Source organism: Excalfactoria chinensis, chromosome 7, assembly GCF_039878825.1.
Source record: "Excalfactoria chinensis isolate bCotChi1 chromosome 7, bCotChi1.hap2, whole genome shotgun sequence".
NCBI lineage: Eukaryota > Metazoa > Chordata > Aves > Galliformes > Phasianidae > Excalfactoria > Excalfactoria chinensis.
In genome coordinates, this window is record NC_092831.1 from 20,285,688 (window position 1) to 20,298,191 (window position 12,504).

Sequence of the window (12,504 nt, forward strand, 5' to 3'; positions counted from 1 at the left end):
GATTAATTTCCTCCCCCGTTAGGTTAAGGTGAAACTGGCACTCAAGGTCCAAATACAATTACCAATTTTAATGAGAATTTGTATTACAATTAGCTTAAGTGTTGGCACTCATACAGTTATATCAGTCGAAGCTGTACACCTGAACTGTGTGACTTGATAAGAAATTGAATTTAGCCTTGTGTTACTTAGCAGCTTTATGAAAGAAAAAGAAAGAAATAAAGAGATGAAGTGGAGGTGGGGAAGAAAGAGACAGAGAAAGGGATCACCAGTCTGCATTCCAGCATTGGTCCAGCAAATGAGGGAGTCCTTTGTCTCTGAGAAAGTAAAAAATATATGTAAAAATAAAAAGAGAGTAAAAATAAAAAGAAAGTAAAAATTTATGTGTGTGTGTATATATATATATATATATATATATATATATTTTTTTTTTTTTTTTTTTTTTTTTTTTTTTTTGCAGTCCATTTTATTCTGTGTTTGTTCCCATGCTCAGTGTGGGGAGGTTGGTTCCATCCCTCCCCATTTTATCTAATAGGGTCATGAGCAGAGGCTTTAAAGGAAAGAGTACTAACTTCAGTAAAATATATATGTGTATATATATATATATATATATATATGGAACAGATAATGTGTTTATAGATGGAAGGTGCTTATAGGAAGGGATACCACAAGACTTTGACTCTAGTCCTTATGATTAAATGTACCATCTTTTGAACACTTCATCGTAACTTAAGTGATGAGTCATTTCTGACTCAGGCAGAGGAAAAAAGGAACAGGTCTATGAAGAAGCTTGGCTTTGAAACAGTACTGAAAGCCGGAACAGAATAAAAATATGAAATGTTGGAAGTCTGGACATGAGATTCTTTCAGCACCTAATTTCTTTACACTTTTATTTGTCAAGTGGATAAAGTAATGAAGAAAATCATCCTTAAAATCATCCTTGTATAATCAACCAGAAATAGTTGTCTTCTAAAGTACAGTGCGTGATAGGTTACTCTAATTTTCTAAAGATCTTTGAACTGTTGCCTTTCAAGTTTATTGTGCTGAGGATTGTGAAGTGACAGTCACCACACAAATACATAAAGATGGTGGTAGGGGAAGAGAGAGGCAGCAGAAATGTGACAACCCTTTTGCTTTGATGCATGGACCATACAAAAGCACAGTCCTTGTGGTGGAACAGGTTCATGTTCTTCAACTTTGTCCCTCCCTATCCTGTTTTGAGCATCTAAAGAACACAATCTGCAATGTCAGCATTTCATCCATCAATTTTGCTGTGCTGAGACTGTAAGGAAAGCTTAACATAGTTTTGATCATACAGGTACTGTGGGCTTTGATCGTAAGTTGCATTTCCTTGAGCATTTACCATCCCTTATGGGGCTGGATCCAAATTTATTTATGTTTTGGAAAGTTCTCTTATGAAAATATTTATGACCACTGAAAACTTTCCTCAGATTCCTTTTATATTTGAATCTTGCAGCCCTTGTGTTCTTGTCATGCCATTTCTTTGTACTTTATCACTCAGTCTAATGGATGTGACTAGGGAATCTGACAGCCATCACTAGCAGTTGAAGTAAATGTTGCTGTGGTCTCTGTGACACCCTTAGTCTTGGATTGTTTGGCCTGTGGAATAATATGGTTTTTGGTAAATATTGTGTTATTGGCACGTGGCTGATACAGAAAGATTAGGTTCATAAGAATAATTGCTGTAGGCTGAAATGTCTTGGTTAAGAAAATAACCACAACATATAATTACTGTAATTAACATAAAAGCTCTTCATCCTATCATTTAGTAAACTGTAATTGTGGAAAAAAATATACATATATATGAAAATAAAAATAGGATTTTTATTTAAGTCTCTTTGCAAAATTGTGGTCTAGGAGAATACGCTTGTGCTTTTTACACAAGTGGTTTTGGTATCTTATCTCTTGCTGAGGTGTGCTCTGGGAGTTGGTGGCTGAGCTTAGCATAATGTCTTAGTGCCAGGAATGGCATTTCAGACAGGACAGTGTTTTATTGTGCAGAGTGAGGGGGTGAAAAACTTTTTTTTTTCTTTTTTTTTTTTTTCTTTTACAGAACACAGTGACAAACACAACTTGTTAATGTCATGTTAGTGTGCAGTGCAACACTTTAATACAGCAAACAAGAATAATCCTAGAAGTACCTTTCTGGGCCATGACAAAGCCTCATGTTCAGTTACAGCTTCCCTGACACTGAAGAAATTTTCACCTTAGTGTTACCCTGTGTATGTGGTGCTGGTACATGCTCTGACTTTACATTCCCGTGCTGTGGAAGAAAGATTATATTTAGAAGTAGTCAGTTAATAACAGTATCTCTAATGTAGGGCATATAGTATGTTAGGGAAATACCCAACTGAAATGTGACTTAAATATATATATATAAATATAAAAGATCCCTTTTCATTTTCTTGAGTCTGGCAAAAAGAAATGTATGTGCATGCTTATCTTTCTGTAGTCTGTGTTCCGAATGCCTTCATTTCCTCCTGCCCTGATAAAGTAAAACACTTGGGAACTGTGCTTATGAAAACATGTATATGATGAGCTCGGGGCAGTAGGTTTCAGTGCCCTTGCGAGTCAATTCATAGTTTGAGATGTCTGGAGTTACCATTCAAGTTTATTTCTGAAACGTTAGTTGCGCAGATTAATGTTTAGTTGGTTGGGATTGTTTTGGTTGAAATCTATGATATGTATTAATATAACTATTGCAAAAGTAATGGCTTCTTACAGCACAAAATACAAATATTGGTTCAGTTGTCATATGCATTTCCTTTCAGTGGAGACAAGATGGGTGATAGACAGTAAAGGAAACAACCACAGATGAGGATGTTCAGTAGAAAGCAAAGGACAGATATGTGGTAAGATGCTCATGCTCTGTTCTGAAACTTTGTGGGAGTGCTGAGGCAAAGGTTCCAGAAATTGAGAAATAAGAGGAGAATAGAAGTTAATTTGTCATAATGAGATAATTTTTGATGATTGAACTGTCAATCCTTTTCTGTACTTGAGGTAGGCAGTGGTATTTTGTTCAGGCACAGTGCTGGGCATGCAGTTGGTCACTTACAAATCAGATATGCATTAGCATTGGATAAACACATAGGAAGGCTTTTTTAATGATAAATTTTCAGTTTTTGCTGTAGGGCCTTAGGAAATTGCTTTTTTCATTTGTTTCCCTGTTACACAAATTGGAAATGCTTCATGTTGTTGCAAACTACTTGTGGAACTGAGTGCAAAGCTGCTGCCTTTTATTGTCCCTCAGATGCTCCCTGATTGTAAAAGCTCCTGGTAGGTTGCTGCGAACTTGAGAAAATGAACTAGGGTTTATTACTAGGTACATTACATTACTAGGTTTTGTTTAGGGCAAAATGCTGCAAGCTGCTTGGTTCTGTCCTGAGAGCGCTTGGCACTTCTACAGCCGTGCATGGGGTTACTGGTACACAAACCACCCTGTCTATACAGGACAGCAAGCATTTCACTCAGACTATTTGAGATGGCAGCTGCATGGTAATTTTAGAGAGATCTCTTTTGGTGCTCCTTCCAGTACTTAAAAAATTTTACACCTTTGAGGTACTTCTAAGCCTGTTTTTCCATTACGATCCCCTCACAGAATTATGGGACATTTTTCTTCTTGAGCAGGCTGCTCAGAATCTCAGGAAGTGCTGCACAAGATTAGAATACTGCAAAGTCATGCTGCCTTCGTCCTCTTTGCAGATGCAGCTTGGCTTGTAGTTGCTTTCTGGTCAGAAGGCAGAGGTCTAATTTACAGTTATCTGCTACTTGCTAAATTTAGGTTGGACTGCTTTTCTTGCCTTTTTTTTTTTTTTTTTTTTTTTTTTTCTTTCTTTTGTTTGGCACAAAAGTGAGGTATTTTACAGTTTGTTTTGTAACTTTTTATTTTTTTTTTTTTTTAAATTGCTCAGTTAAAAACAGGGTTCTCCAAACTATATTTTGGAAATAAGCCCCCTTTTCTTCTCATGGTGTGTTTATAGGCCCATTACACAAGGCAACTCCCAATATTAAATGACTCTTTTCCAGTCGGGATCCTTAGTGTTGACTTACTGTAACCAATGAGTGGGAAAATTTCTTAGTGCCCCTTAGTTCTAATGCGCTGCTCCGCCATGTGAGCACTTTACTGGAGCCCTCCTGCCAGCACTTCTGATACTGAACAGAAAACATGTGTGCAGCATTGCCACCAGAGGCTGGGGAAACCTAACGGCCATCCTTGCAAACATCTATGCTGTTAGCTAACCCTGCAGTCCCTCTGGGATTTTTGGAGAGACTCCAAAAAATCAGCTTCAGCAGCAGCTCCCTGATTGAATGTTTTTCCTAGGTGGTTGATTTTGCCTATTTACAAATATGCAAGTATTTTATTGCTTTTTTTTTTTTTTTTTTTTTTTTTTTTTTTTTTTTTTTAATTTAAAGTATGACAAAATGAGTTTTCAATGGAAAGACCGGTAGGTAATTGTTTTATGTGCCATATATAGCAAAAGGACATACAGCAGTATATGGTGTGGTGTCAGCCAGAATGTGTAGGTAGAAGTGACCCCTAATCCTGTCCAAGGTGGCATGGCTGTTCAGGGAAAGTGCTTTTGCTGAAGTGTTCTTTTTCTTGGCGACATCTGAACTTGTAGATGAGGGGACATCAGGTTAATCTTTAATCAGGAAGATTAAACAGGAGAGCAGTAAACAAGTATTTCATTTCAAATGCAACAAACCATTCTAAGTTGTGTTGTTTTTGTTTTTGTTTTTTTTTTTTTTAAAGTATTATTAAATTAATACTTTTTTGGTGCAGTATGTGCATGCATTTAAACTGTATATATATATATATATAAAATGACAAACTAGCCATAATTCTACTTCTGCAGATGATGCTTTCTATACTTTCAATGTCCTTTAACTTTCCACTTCTATTTGGAGCTCTTTGATAAAGAGATTAATAGTATTTATATCACAACAACAACAAAAAAATGAAATCACTTTCTCATTAGCAAAAAGCAGGAACATTGCCAACTGCTTGATCCTGACATACTCATCTTTCCATGGGCCATAATCTTTCCAAAATGGCAACAGGTTTAGGCTTCCACTGTAGACCAGTGGTACTTGGTTAATCCTGTGTTATGTCACGTGCAGGAAATATTGAATTTTTTTGAGTTAGGGGAATGCTATGTAGTTCATTGCTATATTACATAGCTTTTTACACATTTCCATGCATTTGATTTAACAGTAACTATTATAAAGCAGAAAACAGAGATTGAACAGTCAAGAAATTCTGTTACTTCACTGATGTTCCTGAGCATTAGAGAGCATGGTGTTATTGTAGAACACAAAATTTTCAGTTATTTGATTTGAAACAACAGAATATTTCTTCTAAATTCTTTCTTGATGCTACCTGCATCTTGCATTTCCTTTATGGATTGGGTGAGGTGTGATGGTTGATGAGAAGCTTTTGCATGGCTCATGGTTGATGGTTCATCTTGGACAGCTGATTGGAGGGAGATGGTCAGGACTGCCTGATGGCTCTCTTCCAGTACTGTACATTAACTTAATCAGTTTCTGCAAGACTTTCTTTTTTGCTGGGAAGGATGTTAGGGCCTGTCAGAAGCTAGAATGATAAAGTGTGGTCTGGATAACTGAACTTTGTGTTTGACTGCTCATGGTTGGTTAGCAGCTGACCGACTTGAGGCACTTGTGTGAGCTCACGAAAAAAATGGAAGTAATTTTTTTTCTGTAATAATCCACTCACTTTCTTTCATCCACAGAAACAATTTTTTCCAGGTTTTTTCCTTCCAACTTTTGTGATGCATGCCAAACTTGGCTACGGGTTTCTCTCTGAAAGGTCCCTAATGGCATCTACTTCTACAAACCTGAAGTATGAAGCTGTGGCTTTTACAGATGTAAGAGCAGTGTATCATCTTATGTGGGACCTATTTTTAAAAAGTTTAAATTCACCTTGAGTGGTTTTAAAATTGTTTATCAAGTGTTCTTGTCTACGTACATGAATGTACCTTTGAAATTACAATGGTTCATTTAAAAAATAAAAATTGTATTTCTTCTGCTCAGCTAAGAAACTGCTAGATCAAGCTGAAATTAGTAACTGAATATGGAACACTTTTGTGGTCATTTTAGTTAAGAATATTTTGTAAAATTTAACAAATATTATCTTCGTATTTGTTGATAGCATTGGATAATAATTACTTGCTGACAACATTAGCAAATTAGATGCAACTCTGAAAAATGATTTATTTTTTTATTTTAATTTCAAAAGAAATAAATGTGTTTCTTACTGGTGAAACTGAATGATTATTCTGGCCCTCTTTAAAATTATATTGGAATTAGAAATTAGGCAGTTTGAATTTTTCTCCTGAGATCAGTTTTGGAGTTTTGCATTTTGGACACAAAAGAAAATGTGTTAGGTCTCAGTAAATATTCATCTAGGGCACAATGACAAACAGTGTTGTGTATAATTGGCAGCCGCTTTCCATTTAGAGTTTGAATGGAACTGTTATTTCAGATCATTAATGTGGACTTTGTGAGAATTGATGGCAACATGCAGGCTCTGCATCTGCTGTGGCTGATTTGACTCCATGCTAAAATTAAACTCCTTTAAAATGCTTTTGAGAGCTATAGACGAAAAGCATTGTTTTGGTTGCTGATATTGTTGCTGATGTTACTTTAAGCCCCTCATTACAAACCTTTTTATGTAAAGAGACCTGGCCTTTACATGGAAGAGCTGCTTTATTAAAGTTCCTTGTCCACGGTTTGAATTTTTTAGAGGAGATGTGGTGTGCATGTAGTTAATGCAGGGAAATTATTTGTAGTTGCTCTCTGCCACTGGATGCTGTTATATAGTGTATTTCTAACATGAACTAATCTGCAAAATTTCCTTGACTCCATTTATGTTAGGGTGGACGCAGTAGTCTTTTATAATTTTATAACCTATGTGTAATATTTGATGCATATTTGAAGTAGTTTTCTATTATATATATGTTTCTTTGAAATTGGTAGCTAGTGGACAGCATACAGCCTTTCCATGATGAGGATATTCCAGGAGTGTAGAGGTATTTTCTATGTGAATGGTGCCTTAGGGCACTTTAATTCCCATATTAGATCATGCTTCATATGCAGGCAGAAGCAATTTAGTGTAGTGTAATTTCAACTGAAATTACTAATAATGTTGGAGGTAGAGTTCCTGTTATAGCAGATGTTACTTTTGAGTGTTTTGTCACTATGTTTTCTGTCAGTGCAGCTGAGTGTTTATTATTGTTTCAAAAGCAGAAAGAACTGAGCATGTTTAACTATTGATGTGTGCTGGTCTTTATAACAGTGTGATGATAGAGAATATTCTGCCTTCCATTATGGAAGAGTCAGGAGAATTCTATACAGAGGGAAGTTTTTTTGTGATTTCTTTTGCCACTGATTTCATCTGTCAGGAAGCTACTTTTGAGCAACTCACTTGTTCCTGAGTTCATTTGAATTCCAGTCAATGTATCTTGAAGTTTGCAGAAGCTTCAAAAGCAATCATTCCATTTCAGGGCATTTTCAGCCTCACCCATGGGTCCTAATGGTTTTGTGAAGTGCTGAAGATGTTTTTGTTACTGCATTGGCATAACCTGTAACACTTTGTTTTTCCTTTCTGTCTTTCTATTGTAATCATTGCTGAATGAGTCGTTAAGAAATTCAGGTAGTAAGAGATAAAGATGTCTCTTCCATGAACCTTTTTGCTTTAAATGTGTGTCAGTAAGATTTTTTTTTTTTTTTAAGTAGTAAGAAATTCAAATATTAGCACAACAAATATACAAAATATACAATTATTGGAATGTATATTTATCTAGCCTTTAAGATCAACTAACGATTCATATAAAAGATCAGATACAGTAAATGCCTAGAGGCACGTGAAGATAAAATTGTAGCACTTCAAATGGAGAGATTAATAGAGTGCACCAAAGTGAAGGATTAATAGAGAGCTTTATTTTTTTTAGTTTCTTTCTCTGTTTTACTTTTTATTGTTTGATTTGTTTATGGTATGACCTAGAGAGAATCAGACTTCTCTGGATAAAATCATTCTTCCAAATTAGTGGTGTTGCAGCTTGGAAACATAGAAAATATTGAAAACAAAATTGAAAAAGCCTATCCTTCTTGATCTAAAAATGCCTGATGAACACGTATTGTAAGCTTCAGTGTATTTATTAGTGATTTGTTATATATCTTTGCCTTATCTCTAACCTACATATATTTAGTTCCCTCCCCCCCTTCTTTTTTTTGTCCCTCTAGATTTTAATAAACCTTCTGTGAAGAATTTTACTAACAATTTTTTCCCTATGTGGTGGGCTATAGATTGTCATGCAAGGACCCTTCAATCTTCTCTTTGACAAAATATATTGATCTCTGTAAACTATTTCAATAATTAGCAGTAGCATTTGTCATTCCTGTCGTCATGCTCGTGGTTCTCTCTTGAACTGATTTGTGATTGTTTCTGAAATGTTGGCAGCAGAGCTGGACACAATGATTTAGTAGCAGTCACAGAGGTAATTCAGCCTCCTCCTTCTTGATGTTTCCCAGTTTATACATAGCCTATTAACTGTATTATTCTGTGCAGCTCTGATCAGCTGTGATACATTTGATGATACACAGTTCAAAATTCAATTTTTACCTTGCTTTGAGATTTAGAAATCAAAATTTTGTGTGGTAGATTAGAAAAATGCAGCAAAAATGTAAAGGTGATGAGGCAGTGGAAATACAACGTGCAGAGAAATAAGAGAGAGAGGTTTATACAACATGGATGGTAAAGTGCACCCGGACATGAATTTCAAGTACCTCAAGCATGTATCGCTCTCCTATGCTCTGGAGGCTCAGAAGCGTTTTGCTTTACACATTTGTAGTTCTTTCATAAAGGAAATCAAGCTCTGTGCTTTAGATCACTGCCCACTTGAAAATCATATCTAAAAGCAAGCGGTATCTTTCACCTTCTAAAGTGTTCTTGCTTTGACTAAGTTGCCTGGAACTTAAAATTAAAAAAAAAAATTAAAAAAATCAGAAAACATTACTAAAATAAACCAAAGTGGTTGCTCACTATTTATTTCTGTCCATTTATTGATGAAGTTTGTTTTAAAGAAAGAATTCATTGAAAACTGTGTTGTTTTTATCCATAAAAAGTGTAGAGTACATGAAAGCATTTTCTGAATTTTGATGACAATTTTCAGTCTCTTTCAATGTTATATTAAAAGCCTAAAAAAAAATTAATTCCTTGATAATTTTCCATAGGAACAAAAATCTTTCAATACGTTTTGTTTAAAAATGAGATGGAAGGATGGGACAGTGTGTGGCGTTTTTGTTTTTTTCTGATGTTTTTTTAAAGGGTGTTTGAATCGTGCATCATATCAAAAGGATTATAATATATTGCATTTAATTTTGTCTGTTTTTATCTAACTGGGATATGGTGCATTGTGTTTATGTATTTCTATGTATAAATACATGCTTAAAACTCTGCTCACAGCAGTCTATTACAAACACAGAGAACACAGGTCAATATGTTGCCTTTGTATCATGCCAAAAATTTCAATGCCATGCAAATCAATATTCTATTATAGTGACAGCCTGAGAAATGAAAAACAACAGAAGTCCTAATGAAAATCCTACAGTCATTTTAGCTATTGAAGCAATCCTCAGAGGCTGGGTATGAGGTGAAGGCATATTTTGAAATTATCTTCAAAGCTGGGGGTTTGGAATGCTGAAATGCCACTAATTGCCATGTTTACTTCAGGGAATTGAGGAGGGTGGAAAACTGCTTAATTGTGTAGGCAAGCAGAAAATAGGAAAGGCAGATGCCATACTGACCTCTTCTTGTCTGAATCTGATTATCTGTTGTTTGACCTCATCCATCTATTTAATGAAGTCTGTCAAAATGGTGTATTTTACTGACATATATGCATGCAAGTACCACTCTGAAAAAAATTATATGTTGGTGTTAAATCATACCAGGTGTGAGGTGCTGGGGGAGCACCGAGTGCCATTAGAGAATGACAATGAAGTAAGAACATCTCAGAGAGAGATGGTTGATGGTGGAGCAGTGTGGCATAAGTGTTTTAAGTGAGAGAGAACATGAAAACAAGCAGAACTCCATAAAAAACATTGGTGTGATTCTTCGCAGTAGGACACTCCCAAAACCTGAGGACATTTAATAAGAACAGTCACCAATCTGGGAAATGCCATGTTAATTCATTTTAATTTTTACATAATTCTTTCAATGTATACTTAATGAGAGGATGTCAAATGTAGAACTGTGAAACATGGCTGCTACGGAATTTTTATCTTTTTTCCATTACTATGGCTGCATTCCTGAGTATCAGTCAAGAAGAGGTGGTACTGTAATTAAGAGCAGTAGTACAGGTTTAGGCTTTGTTCTTTAACATTGTATCTTGGCCAATTAATATTGTGGTCTAGGAAGAGTTTGCAGAAAATTGTATGTGAAAATAGGTAATAACTGCTTTTGTCTGGCATCAGAAAACTAGATGTTCATTTCCTATTTGATCCTCAAATGGACAACTTTTAAAATACTTGAATGAGCTGATGGAAATGTAGCCATATGAATTCCAATAACTTCTGTATTAAAAAGCACATAGTGCAAAACGATTTCTAACTTCTCTTGTAGCACTTTATTTGTGCCTGCTCACAGATATTGCACCTAAAAATGATCAGTGTTCCCTTAGATCAGCAGCGTTGTGTTAATAACTATCTGAGGTTTAAAATTCACTAGTCAGAAAGTCAGGATGTGATTTTTTGACAGCTAAGCTGAATATTAACCTTGAAAGTTATTACTGGAGCAATTTTGCTATTGAAACTATACTTAAAAAAAAAGGGGTGGGAAAGTGATTTAAATGATAGCGATTACTGAATTTCTGGTTCAAAAAAGAAAAGGTCGCACTTTTTCTTTTTCCCCCATTCTGTAAACATGCAAAATTCTGTCAATAATTCTTCTGAATCTAGAATTGGATCTTTATGACTTCTGACAGAACCTGTAAATAAAACACATCTAAAAGTTAATTGGGTGAAACTATTTCCTAAAAAAGTGATAATTTAAAGGGATAATTCTGTTAGGAAAGTAGTAGGGGTTTTGTTTTTTTCTTTTAAATGAAATATTTTTAACAGGACAGAAATGCAACAAACCCTGAATTCGGAACAGCTATTTCTGATGTTACCAGAAGCAGCAACGTTTCTGCAGTGATGGCAGTCTGGTGACAATCCTTTGCCAGATGGGTGGATGGGAGCTGTAAGATCTGACAGTAATTTTTGCTCAGTGTTTGGCTAAAGATCAATAGTTTGTATAACTAAGCAATAGCACAGGCTCTTTCTTCAGGTTAGCTCTGTCTCATACCAAGGCCAGCTGTTTAATTCTCATCTACAGAATTGTTTGCTAGATTACTTGTGTGGTCTGTTCTGTTTGCTCATCTTTCAGCTTCTTTGAGCTGAATTGATCAGATTTCATGCTGTTTTTTCATTCTCTTGTTGCTGTATGCATAGGGCATGCTTCAGAGCTTGTCTCACCCAGCTGAATCATAAATGCTCATGTGGCTGATTCTCATATAAGGGCTGTAAAGTGATTGATTTGCAGTTTTATAGAGAGAGGGGAAAAAAGAAAAATGGCTTATATCCCATTAACGGTCTATGAAATTGCTACAGTGTTGAGATAGATTATTTCTATTACATTCTTGTTTTGCAGCAGAAGCGTGGTTAGGATTTTCCTGCATGGAAATCAGTGGTCAGGGGGATGTGCTGTTGTGCATCCCTCATAACGTGGAAACAAGGGTAGTCCTCTGCTGGGTGCTGGAGTACAGAGTGAGCTGTGCTACGCACAGAACCTCCTCCTTCCCTATGAAAAACCCCGTGTCAACACATTGGTGTGAAGATGCTTTGGTTGGAGGAATGCCAGCAACATCTGCATATTTTTAGTTCATTTATGTTCAGAGGCAGTGTTCTCAAATTATGCCAATAGTGCATAGGTTATTAAACCGTCTATAAAGCGTTCCAGGCACTCTTGCAGAAAAGAATCAATCAGAGGACGCAAAGAGGCACTGAGAAACAACGCCGTGATTGTTACCGAAGTCTGGTTTTTTTTAATTAGGATTTCATCTGGAGTACCCATTGAAAAATTCTATTAATGTGAGGTGCAGGTTTTTTTATAGCTCTGTATTTGTGCAAGTCATCTATTTGTACTTTGTTTTTTTTCCTACCAGTCTCCATATCTAATACTAGACCACACTGCCCAGGGCCCCATCTAAACTGGCCTTGAATGCCTGCAGGGATGTGGCATCCAGAGCCTTTTTGGGCAAGATTCTAACAGTGTTAATTTTTAATGTTGTTATTTTTAGTTTCCTTTATTTTTTTAGAAATACTGTGGTAGAATAGTTCTACAATATGTCACTTGTCTGTGTTTCCGACGAAACCAATAGCAGAATTCCCAGTGATGGATGGGGGAAAAAGAAGTGAAAAATGCCTCGG

At 35.9% G+C, this 12,504-nt stretch overlaps 1 protein-coding gene across 19 annotated transcripts in view; it reads left to right on the forward strand.

The window, feature by feature from the left end:
• OSBPL6 (oxysterol binding protein like 6) overlaps nucleotides 1-12,504 on the forward strand; it is an 88,848-nt gene that overhangs the window by 21,886 nt on the left and 54,458 nt on the right. For 2 of the 19 annotated variants that reach the window (XM_072341059.1, XM_072341062.1), the window contains one exon: nucleotides 2,790-2,870. The exons of the other annotated variants lie outside the window; for them this stretch is intronic. The gene's annotated coding sequence lies outside the window, so the exon portion shown is untranslated. The remainder of the gene's footprint in view (nucleotides 1-2,789; nucleotides 2,871-12,504) is intronic. 19 annotated transcript variants of the gene reach the window in all.